The sequence below is a fragment of the Mesocricetus auratus genome, unplaced genomic scaffold (genome assembly GCF_017639785.1).
Source record: "Mesocricetus auratus isolate SY011 unplaced genomic scaffold, BCM_Maur_2.0 Super-Scaffold_100004, whole genome shotgun sequence".
Classification (NCBI taxonomy): domain Eukaryota; kingdom Metazoa; phylum Chordata; class Mammalia; order Rodentia; family Cricetidae; genus Mesocricetus; species Mesocricetus auratus.
Window position 1 is genome coordinate 75964967 of NW_024429189.1, and position 22440 is coordinate 75987406.

Here is a 22440-nt window from a genome sequence, read left to right on the forward strand (position 1 = left end):
CTGTACTACATAAGTGCCTACCTTAAATCTAAATACCTAGATAAAATAAAATGAAAAGAAACATGGAATATTTGTCATGACAGCAGTTACTGTATTAATTAGCTGTTTGTAAGCCCATAACTTTCCAGTGAACTCCTATTCCATGCCATGGAATTTAGCTCTTGGTTTTGCACTTCTTGACAGTATTGTTACAGGATTCAGCCTTGTCACTTGGGCAAAATTGTTCTCTGCAAATCAACAAATAATTGCCAAAATGACTTTCCTCATTCTAACTCAGTTCTCTGAGGCATACAAAGGAAGTCTTCAAGAGCATAGTAGAGGAAACAACACCGATCTTGACTTGGGTAACTGAATTCTTAATTATAAATCTCTTTCATATTTCCTTTTTATCTCCTGAACTGTGTCATCCACAACACTACTGCTCAGAAGATAGTTACTAAGAACTTGACTTTTATCATGGGTTCTACAATGTTATCACTGGAGATACAATTTTTCTCTGCTCAGAAACAAGAGTTACAGGATGCCACACAAATTCAGACATGGGTGAGCAACTCTTAGAGAAAGAAGGCTTTGGGGAGCCATAAAAAAGCAGCATTAATTCCAAGTAGAAAAAGGAAATTACTCTAAAGGGTAAGTATAAAAAAATCAGCATGAGTGTTCCTTATATGAAATCAGAACATCCTACAAAAGGATTCAGGGAGCAATAAAAATCTGTGCTTAAATTTTATTACTTTAAAATCCTCTTTCATCTTTGATCATAACAAGAATGTGATCTATAGCCATTATTTACCTCATTCATTCACATAGGATTTCCTGTTTAAGCCTAGCAGCAATCATGAGCAAAAACACACTAGTTTATGCCTCATTAAACTGGGAAGAGAATGTTAAATATTCCAGAAAGAAGATGAGGAAATCCTCTCCTGACTTCTCTGGCTCCTCAAATCACAGTGATCTGAAAATTGAGACTATGCTTTACCCTTCTAGAGAAGTCTGGTCTTAGGTAAATTGCAGAGTAGGTTAAGGAGAATAATGATGATATCCTTTCAGAAAACCTAAGAAGAAAGCAAAGCAAAGGAGGATTTATTTATTTATTTATTTATTTATTTATTTATTTATTCTGAAGAGTTCCCCACGTATAAGCAAGTAGTATACCACTTAAAAAGAGTGAGAAATGTTAAACTTATGAAACTAAAATATATAGGATATAAAAATAAACGCATTTTATACATATAATAAATAAATATATAACATACAAAAATAAAGTGTTAACTCAATAGTACTAAGAATTTTATAAAAGCTATGTTAAATTTGTCATAGCCATTGAAAGATATTTCCCTTTTTGCTATTTTTATTGTTAAAGTAACTTAGCAAAATGAAATAACTTTCTAATATAGAAAATTTTAGAATTCAAATCCAGAAATTTCATATCACAGGATAAGATTTGTGGAAGAGGTGATGTTGAACCTGATCTTGAATATGAACAAGTATGTTAGTCTGCTTATGCTAGGCTATTTCACAGTAACGAACAATCCCAGTAAAGTTTTCTTTTCCTCTTTATTTACCCTGGTTCAGCTGCACTTGCTTTTATTCTTCAACTAGATCAACAGACTATGCTCAATGTGAACCACACCTATCTCATGACAGATGATCAAGAATGTGACAGAATTATTCAGTGCCTCTTAAGGCTACACAAAAACAGGTTCAAGAACATTGGTTCACCTGTAATCCTAGCACTTGATCAGCAGAGGCAGGGCAATCATGAATTCCACACCAAGTTATAGTTAATTTGAGGCTTAGCCTGAGCTATATGAGACCTGAACTCAAAACAACGAAAACCCCACAATAACCAATTGACCTTTATTCAGTCAAACCAAGTGTTCTTTCAGTGGTAGAAGTCTTTAATGGGAAGAGACAGAACTCCCTAGGAATTCTATTTCAACAAGGTTTAGACACATGGACCAGAGGATACTCTAAATACAGGAAATGACTCAATTTCAGTCACCATTAAGTGTAGTTGGTGTACATTTGGGCAGTGCAATTTCAAGTAAACACAGGAGTAAAGGGACTTAGAAAGGATCATACTTTAGCAACATGTGGAAGCTGATCTGACACAGTTTGTTTAACTGAGAGGGAGTTGAATAAAAGTGTTAGAGAAAAGAGAGACTGACTCAGGCTTGCAAAAGAATAGGAAATTTCTCCTCCCCTACTGTGTGCCTAAACGTCTGGCTATAGTACCTATACAATTGAGACAGTGACAGCAGCTACCACCATCTAGTCTCTGGTCTACTCTCGGGACTTTGAGTTGATCTGGGCATTGAAAGCCACCTATGAAAGCTCAGAGCCCTCAGGTCTGTGTAAATTGGCCACTCACTGTCTATAGCATTGAAGTAAGAAAGGCAATTCTTCTATTAACACCTGCCTTTCTAGAAAGCAAGCTATACATCTGAAGTGATTTTCCCCTTGGAGAGCAACTGAACCCCTGGAGGGCTGAGATTGCCTTAAGGTTACTGTCTGAGTTTAATCCTAGGATCAAAAATAAAACACAGCAATTTTCTCTAATTTTTACAGTGAACTGTTATTTCCAAGGAGAATTTAGGCAAGCTACCCGTACAGTGCCAAACAGGGAAAACTGATGGTGGTTTTGACATCAGATAAATCATGTTGTCTACCTGGTGAGTGGAAGCCTGGGATAAATTCAACTTATCATGACTCCTACATCAAAACTGAGACCATTTCTTCCTAAGTTCCTTTGGAAGTTTAGTTATATTTTAATTTTACCACATTAAAAAAGTATATTATAGACCTTTAGAAAATCAGTTGGCCTTTTAGAGTTTCTGTTGTCTCATCCGAAGATCACAGACCAAGACTTTAGACTACATAACCTTGGTGTCATTTTCCCTTTCTTGGCTACTTGAGATAGACGCCTGCCAAGTGCATGCCTTGAGGACAGATAGCAAGCAAAAAATAAAAATAAAAAAGTCAGTTTCTTCAAATCTTTGTATGATCAAACAAAACTAGAAACAATTTAATATAAGCCACCTAGGGAAAGAAACCAATAATAAAGAAAAGCAAGTGCCGAACCGGGCGTTGGTGGTGCACGCCTTTAATCCCAGCACTCAGGAGGCAGAGGCAGGCAGATATCTATGAGTTCAAGGCCAGCCTGATCTACAGAGCAAGTTCCAGGACAGCCTCCAAAACAATACAGAGAAACCCTGTCTCTAAAAACCAAAAAAAAAAAAAAAAAAAAAAAAAAAAGAAAAGAAAAGCAAGTGCCTGCACTTTTTTACACCCACTTCTTAAATCTACAGGACATTATATTAAATAAACTAGGAATATTAAAGATCATTGGAGGGAGCTTTTCCAGCTCTAGAACAAGCAAAGAATCTGCCACTGAAATGTGTCTTAATCCAAACGAAGCCGTCTGAGCTGTACCCACAGGGCAGTACTCAAAGCACACGGTCTTCAGAAGCACAAGTCAACAACCTTGGCTTGTAGCAGTTCTTACGTACATATTTTCAAGCTTCCTCAGCAAATGTTGAGCCAATGAATTTCAAACACCTCTAACTACATCCCTAGCTTGGGAGACAAGGCAAAGCCTTCCATAAGGGAGAGTGCTTGTGTTTGTGGGCAGACCGTTTTACTTGAAGAAGAATTCTTGCATCTCTCACCCTTCTGTCACCGTGCTCTCCTTTTATATGTATTATACTGCACATATCTATGAAATATGTCTCTTGTAGAAAGGGTTCTCCTAGTTTGATGCAGAATAAAACAATTTGAAAACCACTGCTTCCACAAGGAGCATGATGAGGCAGCAGGATCTACATTTGCCCTAGACCTGCAGTTGGACTAGAGGAGCAGTGCAAGATCACACTATAAAAAGATCCTTAGGAAGAAAGCTGTGGGAATCCAGAAAAAATCCAGCTCCCCACTTTATCCCCCTCCCTGCTTGCAAGCTGCACCTGGGAGCGATGGAGAAGGGTCCTGGTTTTCTGTTAAGTGTCACAGGTAACCAGCTGGGCCTGTCATGCTCCTTAATAGCAGCACTTTAAGGAAGTGTTGTCATTTCCATGTCATTCTCATTTCTCTCTCCTCTATTATCTTTTCAAAATCGCATTACAAAATATTATGAGCTTCCTGTATCAGACACTTTGGGTCTTAGTCACTCAATTATTAAAATTGTATGATTTTTTTAAATTGCCATTATGTGTGGGCTGTCTTTACCAAAGCGACAAAGAAATTGAGTTAACCCAAATGGTGCTATGATTGCAGGCTCAGAACATGGAAAATTATAATGTTGCAGAGGGGAAGAAAAAAAATACAGCTATTTCACATCAGTGCCAATAAAATCCTGGGAAACTCACTATGACACCATTACATTAGACAGAGTGGAGCAAATGCTTCCAATGAATTGCTACACTGGATAGCAGGGAAAACAAAGCTATTTGGGGTTTTATACCAAGTTATTCATCTGTAATAAATGAGGATCTCTGGTAATGTAACCTGCCCCTTGTTGTACAAGTGTGGTTCTGGACTGCTGTCTGCTGCTGTTCATTTCATCTGCACCCATCATCTTGTGGTCTCCATATATGTGCTACAGGGCTTTGTCTTAGAATCATGGGCTTGCTGCCTCTCAAAGGAAAATTATGGGCAGAACTGCATGGACACTAGGAAGGGAAAGTGTGTTCCACAGACCACAGTGGATCCATAACTTGGTAAGTTATGGAAAAGATCAACCTGAATATGAGTTTGAGTTCTGAGGCATATGACTACCCCAGTTCATTCAAAGAAGCAAAACAACAACCTCAATCTCTGTAATTCTGCAGGTAAATACATATTAGTATATCATTCCAAGCTCCTGTTCTATAGTGTCTGAACTATAGAAATGAGGTTGAACTCTGAATTCAGGAGGCAGAGTTTGTCAAAAATGATTGACACCAGCTGAGATAAGAAAATTAAACACACATGCTGAAAGGGAGGTAGGATCATAGAGCTGGAGACAGATGGCATAATAACAGTGATGAGTGGTGGAAACTATAATGCTCAAGTTCGTCCAAAGAAGACTGTGTAATGCTTTTCCAATAGATTCTGTGGGGGTAAGTACTAGGCCAGCCTCAAAAGAGAGTCTACTTTGGTTGATTTTTAAGATGCCAGAAACTGTAGGTTTTACATGCATTGTAATGCTTATTTGTAAGACAAAAAGTGTTTTCTCTTGTTTCTGAAGAAATTACTACAAAATTAGGTGTCTAAAATACTATATTTGCTTACAGTTCTGTAGCCCTGAAGTCCAAGTGTCTCACTCTACAAAATTTGAGCAGAAGGTGTCCCTCTATGAGGCTCCAGTAGGCTGCCAGTTTCCTAATATTTCCCAATTCTGTGGCTTCCTACAATTCATAGCTAATAGTCTATTCCTTCTTCAAAGCTAGCAACACTGTACCTCCAAGTCCCTCTAATATTCTGGTTCCCTTCTTGCAAGGACAGTTTTGAATGTATTGGGTCCAGTTGGATAGTATCAAATTATAGGTTTTTTTCAAAGTCACGAGTGTAATCAAGCCCTCTGAGTCAACTGTTCCATACGAGGTAGTATATTCACAGGTGAGAGAGAGTTGGGGCAAGGTATAGGTATCTAGTGGGTGAAGGTTGCTATGTTTCTGGAACATGGTCTAGTCATGTGTTTGGCTCTTTAAGAGTGTCAAGATTTAGCTTCCAGTCAGTTTTAAATGGACTTTTAGGCTCTGTCTTCACCACTCAATTCCAGTCCTCATCATCCTGTGCTCCCCCTAGCAGTGTCCCATCCCATCCTGTCATTAAAGCATTAACTCACTTGGAACATACACAGTAATGATCCCGATCCATTGTGAGGCTCCAATTGTAAACTGGTTCCCATACCAAATTGTTACTGTTAGGACATTTCACATTATCTGGGTCATCTGTAGGCCCTGATATCTACACTGTTTGCAACACAATTCCTGTCTTGAACATTGTAGCCTAACATGCTTGGCTTCTGAAGGGTTCTAACTCTCACCTTCAAAGCTTTGAAATTATAAACAAATTTCTAAAGCTAATATATTTTTTTGTATTTTTGGAAACATTTATCAATAGTCATTTAAGAACTAGAATAGAAGCAGAGATGTACTTCTGAGCCCAAGTGGGTGGTGAGAGTTGGAAGAATGGGATGCCTTTAAGACAACTGTTTAGGCCGGGCATTGGTGACGCAAGCCTTTAATCCCAGCACTCGGGAGGCAGAGGCAGGCGGATCTCTGAGTTCGAGGCCAGGCTAGACTGACAGCCTCCAAAACAAAGAAACCCTGTCTTGTAAAAAAACAAAAAAACAAAACAAAAAAAAAAGACAACTGTTTAGGAGGCCAAGACTTTGACTCTTGTTAAGGTGAAATTATTATAACATTGTATACTGATACTGATGATTCTCTTGAAACTAATACAAGATCTTACTTAGACTTGTTGCTTATAGCAAAACTCAGGTTCTCTCAGGAAGGAAAAAAACACATAAGCCAATCGAGGTCTGAGTTCCTGCAAGGGCAGAGAAAGAGGAGAGCAAGTAGTGCTAATTCTTGAGCTTTACTTTTTTCTTCTTAGTTGTCAGGAGCCTGCAAAAGATTGGAACCCAAGGCCACATTTTTTTCCTTTTTTTTAATTTCTAGAAACACTCTTATTTACATATCCATCCCCACATTCCCTCACCCTCCCATCCTCCCATGCTTCCTATTGACCCCCCAACCCACCCATCACCCACTCCCCAGGGATAGTGAGACCCTCCACGGGGGATCATCAAAGTCCATCACATCATTCGGGGGAGGGCCCAGGCCCTCCTTTCCATATCTGGGATGCAATAGTATCCCTCCATAGGTAATGGACTCCCAAAGTCCATTTGTGACCTAGGAATAAACACTGGCTCCACTGTTAGAGGTTCCATAGACTGCCCTGGCCTCCTAGCTGGCACCCACATTCAGAGAGCTTGGTTTTGTCCAATGCTGGTTCCCCTGCTTTAGGACTAGGGTCTGTGTGCTCTCATTAAGTCAGGTCAACTGTTTCTGCTCGTATCTCCAGTACCGCCTTGTTTCATTTGGTCATCTCAAGGCCACATGTTTTACCCACAGGAATTCTAGATTTCTAAATCCAGTCAAGGCCATAGCCTAGTGAGGGACAACAGAGTACTGACCCAGGCAGAGCCATGCTGGGCCACCTATCCATAAGTTGTTATCACAGCTTCCTTCTCAGGCCCTCACCCCTCCCCTGTCACTCACCCTACTTCATATTTCCCGGTACTCTTTCAAAGATGGGAGGGACTTTTATTTCAACTTCTACATGAGGTAGAGGTGCCTCTGTTATAGGGACTATATACATTTTCACCATTTGAAACTCAGTGTTCTAGGGAGGACTTGAATTCTCAGCCTTGTGTTCAGATCATTGCTGTGATTTCCAAAAGGCGCCCACTACATAATCTTACTACAGTCACCTTGTACCTACTACTAACAGACCCTACTCAGAAGTCCCAGAATTTTAACTCCTGGATTCTCAAAAATGTATTTGACTGTAAGTTTCATTTAACTATTATACTTTAAAAAATAAGACCTTCTATAGCAAATTTTAGAGAAGTATCCTTTCTAAAAGCAAGTAGGTATAGAAGCATCAAATACTGCTAAATTTTGCTTTTGTGTATCAGCCTAAAACTGAATATGGATTTTAAAAAATCATCCAGATGAACTTGTTTCCATAGCTGTGTACCCCAATACTGTACACATACTTAGTAATAAAGAGTACCTGGATATTTGAACTAGTATACTTTGTTCAGATTGGCACCACTAAGCATATGAGTTTGTAACCGTGTGTGATCATTCATGGGAGATGTCATTCTGTAAATCTGTCTCTCTTACTTGTTGTTGAATAAAGCACTGTTGGCTAATAGGGAAGCAAGATAGGTGGGACTAAGAGTCAAGGAGGATTCTGGGAAAGAGAGGCAGAGTCAGACACCCCGCCAGAGTAAGAGGTCCAGACCCCTTTCTCCGGTAAGAGAAATATTTAGATTAACAATTATGGGTTAAATACTTAACTCAGAGATAGCCAGTCAGAAACCAAGCCAACAGCCAACAGCTTTTTAATTAATATAGTGCCCTGTGTGTTATTTGGGGGTTCAGACAGCACAGCAGGGCCCAGGCGACTGGCAAGAAAGACTATACTCTACAGATCATATAGTAGGTATAAGTAAGATATCAGGTCTATCAGGTTTGGTTCTGACTCTAGACACCATTTAAAATAGTTTAGGCTTCTGAGAACTATGTTAAAGTCTCATTATCACACAATAAAAAAAGGAATTCTTTTATTACAACTGAGTATTCTTGCTCTGAGGATTTTTGAGTATGTGGGCACTTCTACATCCAGAAGAAGATGTAGGACTGTGAGTGAGCTGTTGCTTGCTCAGCCTAGTAGTTTTGAACTCACAGCATGACCAAGATGATCATTTAATGGTAAGGGATACAATAACAGGACTAGGTCATCTCACCCACAGCACTCTTGGTGTCAGCTTCCTAGGATTCTGTTTCAGATACCACCATCTGTTCACTCTCACTTTTGATACAGCCCTGAGGTTTGGGAAGCACATTTCAGTGCTAGCGAGATTTTTAATTTTTGTGTGTGTGTGTTCTCAAGAGACTGTCCACCGGGTCATTTTATTTTCAGGATGCACAGGAAATGTTTGTCTTACTCATTTGAAATAAATGTAATTGACCTTTTAAACACAGAACCTGAGTGATTTAGTGAAAAGAGAGAGAAATGGCTCAACCTAATATTGTTAGAATGAATAATAAAGGCAACCCTTCTGTAAGACCTTTGGCTAATAAAAGCAGGATGTCCCCACTAATGGTTATTAAAAGACTGCATATCCAGAGATGTGCAGATAGAAGCATCAGTAGGAAGAATTCGGTTACTGCATCCCAGAGTGAGACCATGAGAGAAGCATGACATCGCTAGGCAACGCTGTGCAGTTAAACACATTTTCACTGTCTCAGTGTGGGGTAGTAAGCAGGAAGCAGCACTCAAAGGAGAGCAAGGAAAAAAACCGATAAAATTATTCATTTTAATAGGCTAGATGGAAGAAACAAAAAAGATGTACGAGTTAGTCACAGGTTATGAAATGTGGATTCTGGAAAAGAATTCCAGAGAACCATGAAATTCTAGAAAAACTTAACCATTTCTTTCACCAGATCAAAGATTCCTTTAAAAATATATAGTATCATAAATGAAAAATACATACATTAGATCATAAAAAAGGAAATTACGCTGTTTTATAGATAAGCAGGGCTCAAAGAGATGAGTTAAGGCACCCAAGAGCTAGATACTACAAACAGAAACTTCCAGAATCTGAAGATACTCATGAGTGCCTAAAGCTCATGCTTTTCCCACTGTTCCCCACCTAGGGATAAGTAATATATTGCTTCGTTTCAATATTTCCAACATAGGAACAGATCTTGCCCAGGCAAATGTATCCGTGTCAACTGGAATTCATTGATCCAGCCAGCAAATACTGCCTTGACCCTCAGAAGCACCAGTCTAAGTACAGACACTACTGTGTGGAAAGAAATCTTTGCCCTGCCAGATCTCAAAGGCATGTATGATTCGGGGATTAGCAATAAATAAGTGAGAAATAAATTATATTACTTTAGGTAAAAATTAGTGCTATTAGGAAAAATAGAGCAGAATAAAGGGGGGAGAGTGAGATGACGTAGATAGGGTTTGTGGGTCAGTTTCCCTGAGCAGCATACACACTGATGTCTAAAAAAGACTTAGTCTGGTGATTCATTTCTGTTTCTCTGTTTTGTTTATGAATTTATTCCTTCATTTGATTGTTTGCATCAAAGTGTTTGATTTTATTCTGCAAATTCACTCCTCTCTGTCATGAGTATCCTGACACTAGTGCTCAATTCTCAGAGAGGACATGCCCTCTTGAATCAGAACCTTCTAATCAGTGTCCTACATTCATTCTCACCTAAGTGCTTAACTTCTCCACACACTCCTGATCTACAAGATATGCTAGCCAGGCGTGATGTTTTTCTGCATAGCCTCTATATCCCATCCTTCCAATGACATCTCATGACACTTAGAAGAAAACACACCCTCTAGAGTAAGGCATGATGATCTGCCTTCTATCATTACCCAACTCCTGTCATGAACACTCCCCAAGCCATGTCCTGTACCCTACTACTAGTCATTGCTGTAACAAAGGGTCCATCATGACAATGAGGTAGGTAATTATCTTAAATACCTCCAATTTAATTTTATGACTTCTCTTCAAAAGGAAAAAGAGTCTCTGAGAATTAAATTCTAGCTATATGTTTTGTTTTGTTTTTTTCACTTGAAAGCTTACCTTCCTGCCCCTAATCACATAGTACTACTGACCTCAAACTTACTATGGAGCTGAAGATAATCTTGAATGCCTGATCCTCCCTGACCCACCTCCCCACTGCTGAGATTACAGGCATGTGCCACCAATTGCATCTCATGGAGTTTACTTATCCCCCAAATTAACATATGATATATGGCTGAACCACACTTCCCAACTTCTCCCTCACTATTCTGTTTCTGATCACTTGCTTGTTCTTAGCATTTTCAAATATCAACATGTTTGTTTGCTGCTTGTGGGGGTTGTGGGGTTGTGGTTTGGTTTTATTCTCTGTGTCTGTCTCTGTCTCTGTCTCTCTCTCTCTCTTGCTCTCTGTCTCTGTCTCTGTCTCTGTCTCTGTCTCTGTCTGTCTCTGTCTCTCTCTCTCTCTCTCTCTCTCTCTCTCTCTCTCTCTCTCTCTCTCTCTCTCTCTCTCTCTCTCTCTCTCTCTCTCTCTCTCTCTTGCTCTCTGTCTCTGTCTCTCTCTCTGGGTAGAGGGTGGCAGCCAGATTAGTTGGTCCTACTAAGCAGTCCCCTTGCATCATTGCATGGGTGCTAGGGATTTGGATTCAGCTTCCCTTGCTCTCCCACAGAGCCACCTCCGCAGCTCTGTTTGGTTTGTTTTTACTTTTTCTCTCTGGCTCAGCTGCCACCCATCTCATTCAAACCTGTTTCGCTTCTCCACTGAACCAGAAGCTCCACTTTACCTCTCATACAGAGCAGTTACAATACAATTTGAATTGTAACTTTTGCTTTTGTCTGGGCTCCATCTATTGCACAGAGTAAACAGAAGCTGCTGGCAAAGTGAAGTCCTGGTCCATCCCCCAATGATTAGCACCAAATTGTAATATGAACCCCTAGTATTATGGTTCATGACTCCCGTTTTGTCAGTACCTCCAGGTTGCTCTCCCCATCTGGTTCATGTGTCATCTCCTTAAATTCCTTCAGCACAGTCTCTGAATCTAAATAAAAGCAAGACTAGAGTCAACACGGACAGGCTTCACCAGGCAACAGCTGTAGCCTAGCAGTAATACCTGTTAGTTTCCATTCATTTAAAAAAATGTTTATATGGCCTCACCTCAGTAGAGGAGAGCTAGATTTAAAAAATGGGGGTTCAGTAAACAAGAAAAGATATGTTTCATGAGTATATTACCAGCTTCTGCCACACTCCCAACCACCAATTCCATCACCCTCCTCCAAGACCTAAAGCAGTGGCTTAGACAGAATGTGCTCATTGCTTACCCCTAAACCAGAAGATTAACACACTGAGAAGACTGTGGTTATCGTTGTGAATTTTGTTTTTCTTTTCTGTTTTGTTTTGTTTTTGTCTTGGTGATAACAGCAACATTATGCAAATGTCCCCTGTCCCCTGTGCCCTGACTGATTTTTGTCCCTGTGTCTTCTCATAGTGCTTGAAATAGGCCTATTATAGTCAATCCCCTGGATATATTGTCTTTATCCAACCTTATATAGTCTATGCTTCTGTAGATTTCTAGAATACCCTGAATCTTAAAATCAGTAACAAATTATTTTTTCTATAAAAGCTACAGTAGACCCAAGCTCTATGCTGAGGAAGGAGGAAATGGAATTTCAGACCTGCCTGAGCTACATAATGACAACAGTTAATATACAAACTATTTACTTACTCTTTGGTTAAAAAATGGATCATGAGGAAACTTTCAAAACCATTTGAGAAGAAGGTAGTAGCAGCATTATGTGCCAGAAATTCGTGAACACGGCTAATGCAGCAGGAAAAAGGGAAATGTGCAGTTCTGAGTACTTAATCAGGAAACAGAAAGGAAAGAAGAAAAATGTTAAAAATAGATGGTGTATACTCTTGAAAGGAGTCATAACCTTGTTTTGGAGAATTCAGGAAACACAGGATACAGGAAAGACTACAGTCAGTGTAAATCCATAAGTCAAGAGAATAGAGAACATAGCTGGGCAGGCACCTTCTTACTTAAAAGAGCTTCTTGCCAAAGGAAAGTGTTGCCCACAGGAGGTATTGAGCTATTTGTGAAAACAAAGCTGGGGAAGGTCACATGATTTCACAATAGAGAAAAATAATCTTTCCAATCAGGAACTAGTACAATAGGAGTGGGCATTCAGAGATGCTGATGTTGTCCACATAAACAGAAAAAAAAGATATAGATAAGAATTAAAGTTATGAAAAATGCTGTGCACAACAACCATAGAGTCACCACATTTACATTCTTGATTTAAACGATCAGGTTTCTTGAAAATTATACAAAACTGTCATAGAAATAAAATGAAATGAGCCATGGATATATCAGGTCATCAATGAACACTATAATAGATGCCCCACAGTATTTTCCCCTCTACCCTACCCTTCATGAAAGACATGATAATTCAGTCCTAGGTAGTTACACGGATAGATTTGGCACATTTAAATGAACATGCCAGTACAATATATTTAAGTTTTTTCAGAAAACTTAATGTAAAATATATAAAAGTTTGCCTATGCATTTTAAAGCCTAGTGTAACCTCCAAATTAAATCCATAATGAGGAAAGAAAATATAATGACTTTATTTATAAAATGAATGTAAGAATTCTTGGTTAACTAACCAAATATAACAGCATTCTTTTAAAAAAAATGAAAAGTAAGGCTTCTTCCAGAAATTCCTGGGTGGCTCAGTATCGATCAAACATCATTTAGTACATTAGCACTAAAGATGGCAACCCATATGCTCATTTTAGAAATACAGAAAAAAATCATTTGCTGAAATTCATACATTTTTATTTTTAAAAATCCTCTTAGAAACAAGAAATGGGATGTTGTTAACTTGATTTGCAAAAAATGATGACGAGGGATTGGAAAGGGAGCTCATTTGGTAAAGGTCTTAGCATGCAAGCATGAGGAAGTGAATTCAATCAAGCTCTAAGACCCATATAAAAAGCTGTGCATAGTGACACACATTTATAATCTCAGTGCTGGGGAGGTGGAGACAAGCAAATCACTGGTATTCACTAGCCAATCTGACTAGCCTAAACACACACACACACACACACACACACACACACACACACACACACACACACATGAAAATAAATCTACAGCAAACTCATACTTGAAATTTTAAAATATCTAGGAAGGCTGAGATGTATGCTGTCATCTAAGCCTACTGTAGGATTGGATACTCTGACCAATACGTGAAGACGGTAAATATTAAAGAGAAACAAGAGCCTAAAAAAGTGTCAATTTATGCAATAGCCAACCATATTATAGAGGCTGTATCAAAGATCACTCAGTAATGCAAGAATAATTTAAAAAATCAGCATAGTCCCTCCCCACATTACACTTAGAAAGTTAGCTTCAAATTAATTAAACTCAATAATAAAACGGGAAAATGATAGTTTGACATGAAGTTTACTTTTTCCTTTTTCTTTTAAACGTTGAGGGTAGGAACTTCTCTCTTTAAAAAAACTCCAAAGTCTCAGGCCATAAGCATAAGTACTAATAAATTTACATAATAATTAAATATATCTGTTTAATGAGCATTATTGTCAAAGTTAACAGATGGGTGGCAGACTGGGAAAAGATATTTGCAATATCAAAGTTTGACAAGAGCTTAACATAAAAAAAAACATATCAGGAAATTCAAAGAATCAGCAAGAAAGGGACATAAGACTCAATGTTTAATTGGTCACAAGTTACAAAAGTCCATAGGTACTTAAGGTTGGTTAGAAACACAGTCAATCTGCCTTGCTGGCAGAGGACTCTTGAATGATGCACACAGCTTTCTTCTCCAAACCCTTGTTTGATGGGAATATCACAAATCAGAAGAATCCTCACTCTGCTAAAGAGAGGGAAACGCAGCAAATCCATTACAAAGGAGAACATAGAGTATAATATAGACATCCCGCTCCTAAACACCAAAATTTGCAAGAAATATAGAAAATATTCACCCACTTGTGGCAATACCTATCACCTACCTGTTACTAGAATAAAGAACAAGATGTTTTAAACAGTGTTAAATACCTTCACAGTTCATCATAAGGATGAACCAATAGTGGGTGTTTTTTCCTACAGAAGCTCAAGTCCTTTTCAAGGGAGAAAACTTTATGGAATCATAAGGTTTATTTCTTATTTTTGTTCTTTGTACTTTTTTTTTTGGTTTTTATGAGACAGGGTTTCTCTGTATTGTTTTGGAGGCTGTTGGTCCAGTCCGGCCTCGAACTCACAGAGATCTGCCTGCCTCTGCCTCCCGAGTGCTGGGATTAAGTATTTGTATAATACTATGGCAAGGTGGAACTGATCACAATTATTACCCTGACCTAATCCCACAATTTAAGTATGACAACTTAGACTTATGGAAAATTATGGTCAAGAGAAAGAAGTAAAACAGAAGCCCACAGGGCCTCAACCCTACACAAAGAACTATTAGCAACTGAGGAAAGCTGAGGCTAGAGCAGGAGACGTGATCTTCCCCATGGAAGAACACATCAATTAGCAGTCTGGTGTCAAACAGTCAGCCCTGAAGACATACATATAAGTAATATTATGTGGACTGAACAGGTTATATTTAGGAAGCTATATGTATATATACACACATATATGCATGCAATAACAATTAGTGAAAAAAGAAACCATGAATTTGAAAGGAAGCAGGGAGGATATAGGGGAGGGTTGGAAAGAAGAAAAGGGTGATGTTTCTCTGACTTCTTTCTCAGACCTTTTATCATCTGTATATAATAGGGTTACTGATTTTCTTGAGTTGATCTTGTATCCTGCCACTTTGCTGAAAGCATTTATCAGGTGTAGGAGTTCCCTGGTAGAGTTTTTTTGGGTCACTTATGTAAACTATCGTATCATCTGCGAATAGTGAAAGTTTGACTTCTTCCTTTCCAATTTGCATCCACTTGATCTCCTTTTGTTGTCGTATTGTTCTAGCTAGAACTTCAAGTACAATATTGAAGAGGTGTGGTGAGAGTCGACAGTCTTGTCTTGTTCCTGATTTTAGAATAATTGTGTTGAGTTTCTGTCCATTTAGTTTGATGTTGGCTGTTGGTTTGCTGTATATAGCTTTTATTATGTTTATGTATGTTCCTGTTATCCTGGATCTCTCCAAGACCTTTATTATGAAGGGGTGTTGGATTTGTCAAAGGATTTTTCAGCATTTAATGGGATAATCATGTGACTTTTGTTTCTCAGCTTGTTTTTATGGTGGATTACATTGATAGGTTTTCATATGTTGAACCATCCCTGCATCCCTGAAATGAAACCTACTAAATGGTGGTGAATGATTGTTTTGATGTGATCTTGGATTCGATTTGCCAGTGTTTTATTGAGTAATTTTGCATCAGTGTTCATGAGGGATATTGGTCTGAAGTTCTCTTTCTTAGTTGTGTCTTTGTGTGGCTTGGGTATCAAGGTTATTGAAGCCTCGTAAAAAGAGTTTGGCAAAGGCCCTTTTGCTTCTATTGCGTGGAATACTTTGGAAAGAATTGGTATAAGCTGTTCTTTGAATTTCTGGTAGAATTCTGCACTGAGGCCATCTGGACCTGGACTTTTTTTGGTTGGGAGACTTGGAAAGAAGACAAGGAATGGAGAAACATTGTAATTTTATTGTAATCTCATAAAACCCCCCACAGAATGCAAAACACAAGCTGCATGCGTCCTCATAGAAGCAATGTGCCTGTATGTGTGGTGCACACACATGTACATATATTCAAGTGTCCTGACCCATGAAGACACAGGTATAAATGAAAACGTCAGGGCTGAGTGCTTTCATCCACATGGTGAATATGCTGCTTGAATTCGGTTGGGTGTTCAGAGCATCACAGGGCCACTTGTCCTGCACATCTGTCCTGTGCTTACAGCTGCACACCACTATTTCTGAATTTGAAGTGTTGGGGATTCTAAACTCAGTTCTTCATACTTTAATAGCAATTATGCTACCTACTGTGCTACATCCCTACTCTGATATATGTACCTTCAACTAATATTGTGTCATGCAAAAAATGCATGTAAAAAATCTTTGCTCAATAAGGAAGAGAACTTCACGTTTCCTCACGAAAGGATAGCAAACACTGCTGAGCACTGATGGTCTACCTCTGCAGAATTCCAATGTAGCGTCGCTTGTAGTGATAAAAAGTTTTAGCCCTGGAGTTTAAGAAAGGGAACAAATGAACAAAATGTGGCATATGTTTTTATTGTCTCATGTAGCACTCAGAATTAGCAATATCCATTTCAGTAAGTTACAATAATAGCTCTTCCTTAGTACAACTATGAGAAAAAATAACAGTGTTCAGGTAGTAAACATGATTAACTTATCTTTGTTCAACAAATATCCATGAAGAAAGATTTCTAAATTTCTTATAAACCATCTATGTGACCTTGGAGGCATAGTAGAGTAAACCATTACCTTTCATGTATGTATCCTCCAAAATGAATTATCAGATGTCCTTCTAGCTCCACCAGACTCAATGAAATGAGGCATAGGCAATGAATGATCTCTAAAGTAGTATCATAAGTATGCCTGGTATGAGATAGATATGTAATCAGTGATATGAGCCTTAATTGAATTGGTACCTTGCTACAAATGTTTTCTTACTGATTCATCATAACAAAGAAAAGGGTTTTACTTTCAATTTTGTAATATAGAAATTGATAAAGAGAAGGGGATAGTGAGACAAGTCAAACAACTTCTCTCATTACTAAGAATGTTGAACATCTTAAAAAATATTTCTCAGTCATTTGTATTTCATCTTTTTAAAAACTCCTGGTTTAGCTATATGTCCAATTTTGGGTTGTTTGTGTTCTTGATGTTTAATTTTTTTAGTTCTTTATGTAACCTAGATAATAACTCTGTCTGATGTATAACTGGTGAAAACTTTTCCCCATTCTACAGGCTGTTTAATTTTTGTGGGATCCTCTTTATTTATTGTTAGTCTTAATGGTTGTACTATCAGGATCCTGTTCAGAAAGTCATTTCCTGTGTCAGTGAATTTTAAATCATTCCCTACTTACTTTTCATCAGACTCCAGGTATTAGGACTCAAACTGAGGTCATTCGTACATTTGGAATTGAGTTTTGAGCAGTGTGTGAGATAAGGATCTAATTTCATTCTTCTAAAGATTTGCCTGCCTCTGCCTCCTGAATGCTGGGATTAAAGACATGTGCCACCAACTCCCGACTGACAATTCATCTGTTTTTATACTAGTTCCATGCTGCTTTTATTTGTATAGCTCTGCAGTATTTGAAATGTGGGATAGTGATAACTCAAGAAGTTTTGTTGTTATTGATCAGCATTGTTTTATCTATCTTGGGTCTTTTGTATTTCCATATGAAATTTTATATTGGTATTTCAATCTCTGTGAAAGCTGTATTGAATTTCAATTGGGAATGTATTGAATTTGTAGATTGCTTTAATAGGGTACACATTTCCACAATATTTATCTTACAAATCAAAGAGCATGATATATCTTTCCATCTTTTGAGATGTTCTTCAGTTCAAAGTTTATCTTATCAAAGTCAGAATGGCTAAGTTTCAAAGAAGGAAAAAATAAGAAAGACAAATTACTTGGCTATTATGAAAAATGAAATCATAAAATTTGCAAGTAAACAAAGATGGAGACAATCATTCTGAATGATATAGCCCAGACCCAGAAAAACAAAATCACATATTTTCTCTCATTTGTTGATACTAGCCTTGGATCTTTGAATATGTGTATTTCATCTGGAATACCCATAAATATCAGGAAATTACTAAGGATCCATGGAAGAGTGAATAAATTCAAGACAGAACTGACTGATAGAAAGGATTATAAGAGGAATTATGGAAATGGAAGGGATAAATAGTGTGTGAGGGCAGAAATAAGAGGGAAGCTTGGGAGGATAAATAATACTGAAAGCCTCAAAATGTCATATGGAAAATTACTACTGATGAAACTTCCTAGAATAGATCTGCATACATACATAAAAAGAGTTCAAGGTTGAGTGTTGGTGGCTCACGCCATTGATCTCCGCACTCGGGAAGCAGAGGCAGGCTGATCTCTGTGAGTTTGAGGACAGGCTGGTCTACAGAGTGAGTTCTAGAACAACCTCCAAAGCTACACAGAGAAACCCTGTATGGAAAAACCAAAAAAAATAGTTCAAACAGAGAATGGAACATATATACTATATCACTTTTTCAAAAGGCTCAGGGATAATTATGGAAGCAGGTGGTCAATATAAGAAGCAAAGGCAGCAGATGACTACAAGGAAGCAGTGTCCTCTGGAGACAATAGAAAAACTACAAACATAAACTCAGAGCATACATGAAACTGCAGGCAGAAGATCTGTGCAAACCCAAACCAGGTCAAATCCCATCACCAGAGAAGAATTGAGCACAAAGTTCTACCCCTAGTTAAGGGGATATTGTCAACTGTTAGATGCTGGGAGATTAAGTGCCAGGGCTTTGTTTTGTTTTATTTTGTTTTTGCTTGCTTGTTTTATCAGTGTGTAGCCCTTGGTAAGTCAACCATACTCCATCAAAGGTCATACATTCAAGATTATTAGGGAGAAAAGAGGGGTAACACAGAGTGCATGGGAAGAAAACCTATATGGATGTAGGGGAAGAGTTGGAGAGGGAGTATATGTATGATAGCATGTTTTATAAAATTATCCAATAAATAATAATAATATAAAGAAGTCAAATTGTAATACAAATCCTCAACTTATGAATTCTTATTTTATCTTTCATTGGTTGTTGACAATCTGCCTGATACAAGAAAGCAGAACTCTTTGCATCTAAGGCAAACATGATTTGAGTCTGGTATTTCAAGAGCCTCTTATATAGCCTTCAACTCTTTCTTGTCAGTCCTCCTCAGACTTAATTAAAGGACAGTGCAACTACAGACTGTTAAATCAAGAAGGAAGGGCAAAAAAAATTTCTAGGACTTTTACTGTCTCTTACTCTATTGTTTCTGGTGCAACTTCTTGAAGGCACATAGCTAAGTAGATCATATACTTCAAATTCTGACGACATTCTTCCTCAAGGAAGCAAAAATAATAAGCAGTTGAAGCCCTGCTCCCAAACTTTCTCAACACATATGCAAAGTAAACAAATATTTAACCAAGAATTAATGTTTGCAAGACAGTGTCTATGATAAAGCGATAAGCCAAGTGTAAGATGCTGCATACTTAGCATGAAATAAAAGACAAGACAAATTATGGAAGATCAGAAAGGAGCAGAGAAAGACTATAAATTCGTTAGTGCACGAGAGACTTTGGACTATGAAAATGCAGAAAAGTGAAGTAAGGACTCCACCACTTTTGCTTATATGGTCACCCTATGCCAAAGAGCAAACCGTACAGACCATTTCATGTGCCACTGATTCTTCAAATTTGCCTTTTAATTCTTGAGTACTGTGCTTTCTATTTTGTCCTTTTATTAAAAATAGATTATTTTCACACAAATACACCTTGATTATATTTTCCCTTCCTTCTACTCCTCTTAGTTCCTCCCTACCTCCCACTTCCTCTGGATCCACTCCCTTTCTGTCTCTCATTAGAAAGAACAGGATTCTAAGAGGTAACAAGAAAACTTAGAAAAATGAGATGAAACAAAAACCATCACACCAGAGTGGGACAAGGCAAATCAACAAAAGGAAAAAGCTCCAAGAGAGGGCACAATAATCATCAAGCCACTATTCACTCACTAGTATTGCACTATAATAATGCTATACCAAGAGCTATACTGTATACTTAGAGAACCTGATGCAGACCCATGTCAGCCCTGTGCTTGCTGCTTCAGTGTCTAAATTCTTATGACCTTTGCTTAATTGATTAAGAGGGCTTTGCTTTCCTGGGGTCTCCCTTCTCCTCTAGCTCTTACATTTTTTCCCTTCCTCTTCTGCGTGGTTGCCTGAGCTAGGACTGGTGGGATTTGATGTGTGTCCCAAGGTCTCTGTCTGCAAAGTAGAGATAAGTCTTTGTATTTGTTCCCCTCTGTTGCAAGAGGAAGTTTCTCTGATGATGGCTGAATCACTGATCTATGAGTATAGTAGACTATCATTAGGAATCATTTTATTGTTTACTTTTTGTTATTGTTTTACCCAAGGTTTGTGGGCTATCCAGTCTCTGGTTGTTGGTCACTCAAGCACTGTCAGGTACAGACTCCATCTTGTAGAGTGTGTCTTAAATTAAATCAAACTTTGGTTGGTTATTCTTACAAGCTTTGTGCCGTTATTGATCTAGTATATTTTACAGGCAGGACAGATTGTAGATCAAAGATTTTGTGACTGGGATGGTAGCCTGAATAGTACCTTCCCACACTGAAGATACCAGAACATAGGGGTGAAGGTTGATATAGGCACCTGCTCAACCTCTCTATGTTCATTGAGGTGTAGGTGTTGTCTTCAACAATGGGATCCTGCTGGAAGTTTGTGGAATGCAACATATTGTATTGGCAACAGTTTGGGATTTTTGGGGGGGTGGGATTTTCATGGGACCCCTTTGACCAATAACTCAACCAGCCCTAACCCAGTATGGCTACTGCTTTTGGGGAAAAGAGATTGTTAAAATGTTTTGAGCAATTTTTCTAATTCTCATCATGGATTGGACAACAATAATCCATAACCTGTTTTATGAGGCCAGCAAGCTAATAAAGATATGAGTATGTGTAAATATATGTGTGTGTGTATATATAAATCATTCATATGAATTAAATATACATAATTTAGACAGATGAAGAAGAACGAGAAGGAAAGGTAATAGAGAAAATATATAGCTGTCAGGGAAAGAAAGCTATTTGCACCTTAGGTTTTTCTACCCCAGCCTTGGAGTGGGTAGGTCGCAATTGCTACATAATCCTTCATATGTTATATTCCTCTTATACCATTCATACAGCCTTTGGACTTCTGCTTATTGCCTAATGCTTTGTTACTTCAACTTCTAGTTATAGTCATCATGTATTACGTTTATTTGTTTATCTTTTGGTGTGTGTGTGTGTGTGTGTGTGTGTGTGTGTGTGTGTGTGTGTGTGAGCAAATGTATGGAGGCCAGAAGGCAACATGCAGGGATGGGTTCTTTCCTTCTACCATGTGAGTTTTGGGGACTGAACTTAGGCATTTAGGCTTGGTGGCAAGTGCCTTTACCCACTGAGCTTTCTTACCTTCCTCATTAATGAGTTCTTACATTAAACTTTTCCTGATAAAATTACTCTGAGTTTTCTGTCTTGTTTTCACCTTTAATTTGCATCTGTACTCTCACACACATATATATCCAGTTACATGAATGTACACATATGTGTATATAAAAGTCAATGCACTTTAGATATTTACATTTAAATAGACTATAATCACCAATAGAATGACTTATTTCAAAAATATTTATTATTCATCATGATAGCTTGAATGATAACTATCTAAGACACCAATAAAATATATCTGAGCTATACTAAGCATAAAAAATTAATTGCAAATATATCATATTAATATATTACATTTGCCCACAAATCTCTGAAGAGATGATAATCCAGGAATAGTTATTTGGAGCTCTAGGTCTGATTCTGGGCTGCCACATTGCACAGTTGGCTTTTGTGTTGGAGTTTTATCTGGATCCACTGAAGTCTTCTGATTCATTGCCATGGCTCTTTCTAACACTGAGTGCACATATGCTCTTCCCACCCACTTGTGTTGGTGTCACCTGCTGTAGCTGACTTGACTATATGCTTCTCATCTTTGTGAACAAGTCTGTTTTCGTGTGAAACGCCATTACTAAATCAGATAAATAGATTTCCCCACTAATGCTAACCAGAACACCATCACCTAGGGATAAGCCTCTTCTTTGAGGTTTCATTCTCTAAGATATTTCCTGTCTACAAGAAACAGGCTCTCAAAGCAATGTGTTTCTTTATTGCTGGATCTGTTGACTCTAATTTGGGAAAGGAAGTGCCAAGAAACCTTTTAAGATTCAAGATAAATTCAGCAACAGAGTCATTGGGAGTTCTAAATCTTGTATCTGAAATATTATATCAGGATGTCAGGGTAGCCCCAAATACTTCTATTTCTAAGTCACCAATATAAAAACAAGCACCAGTTC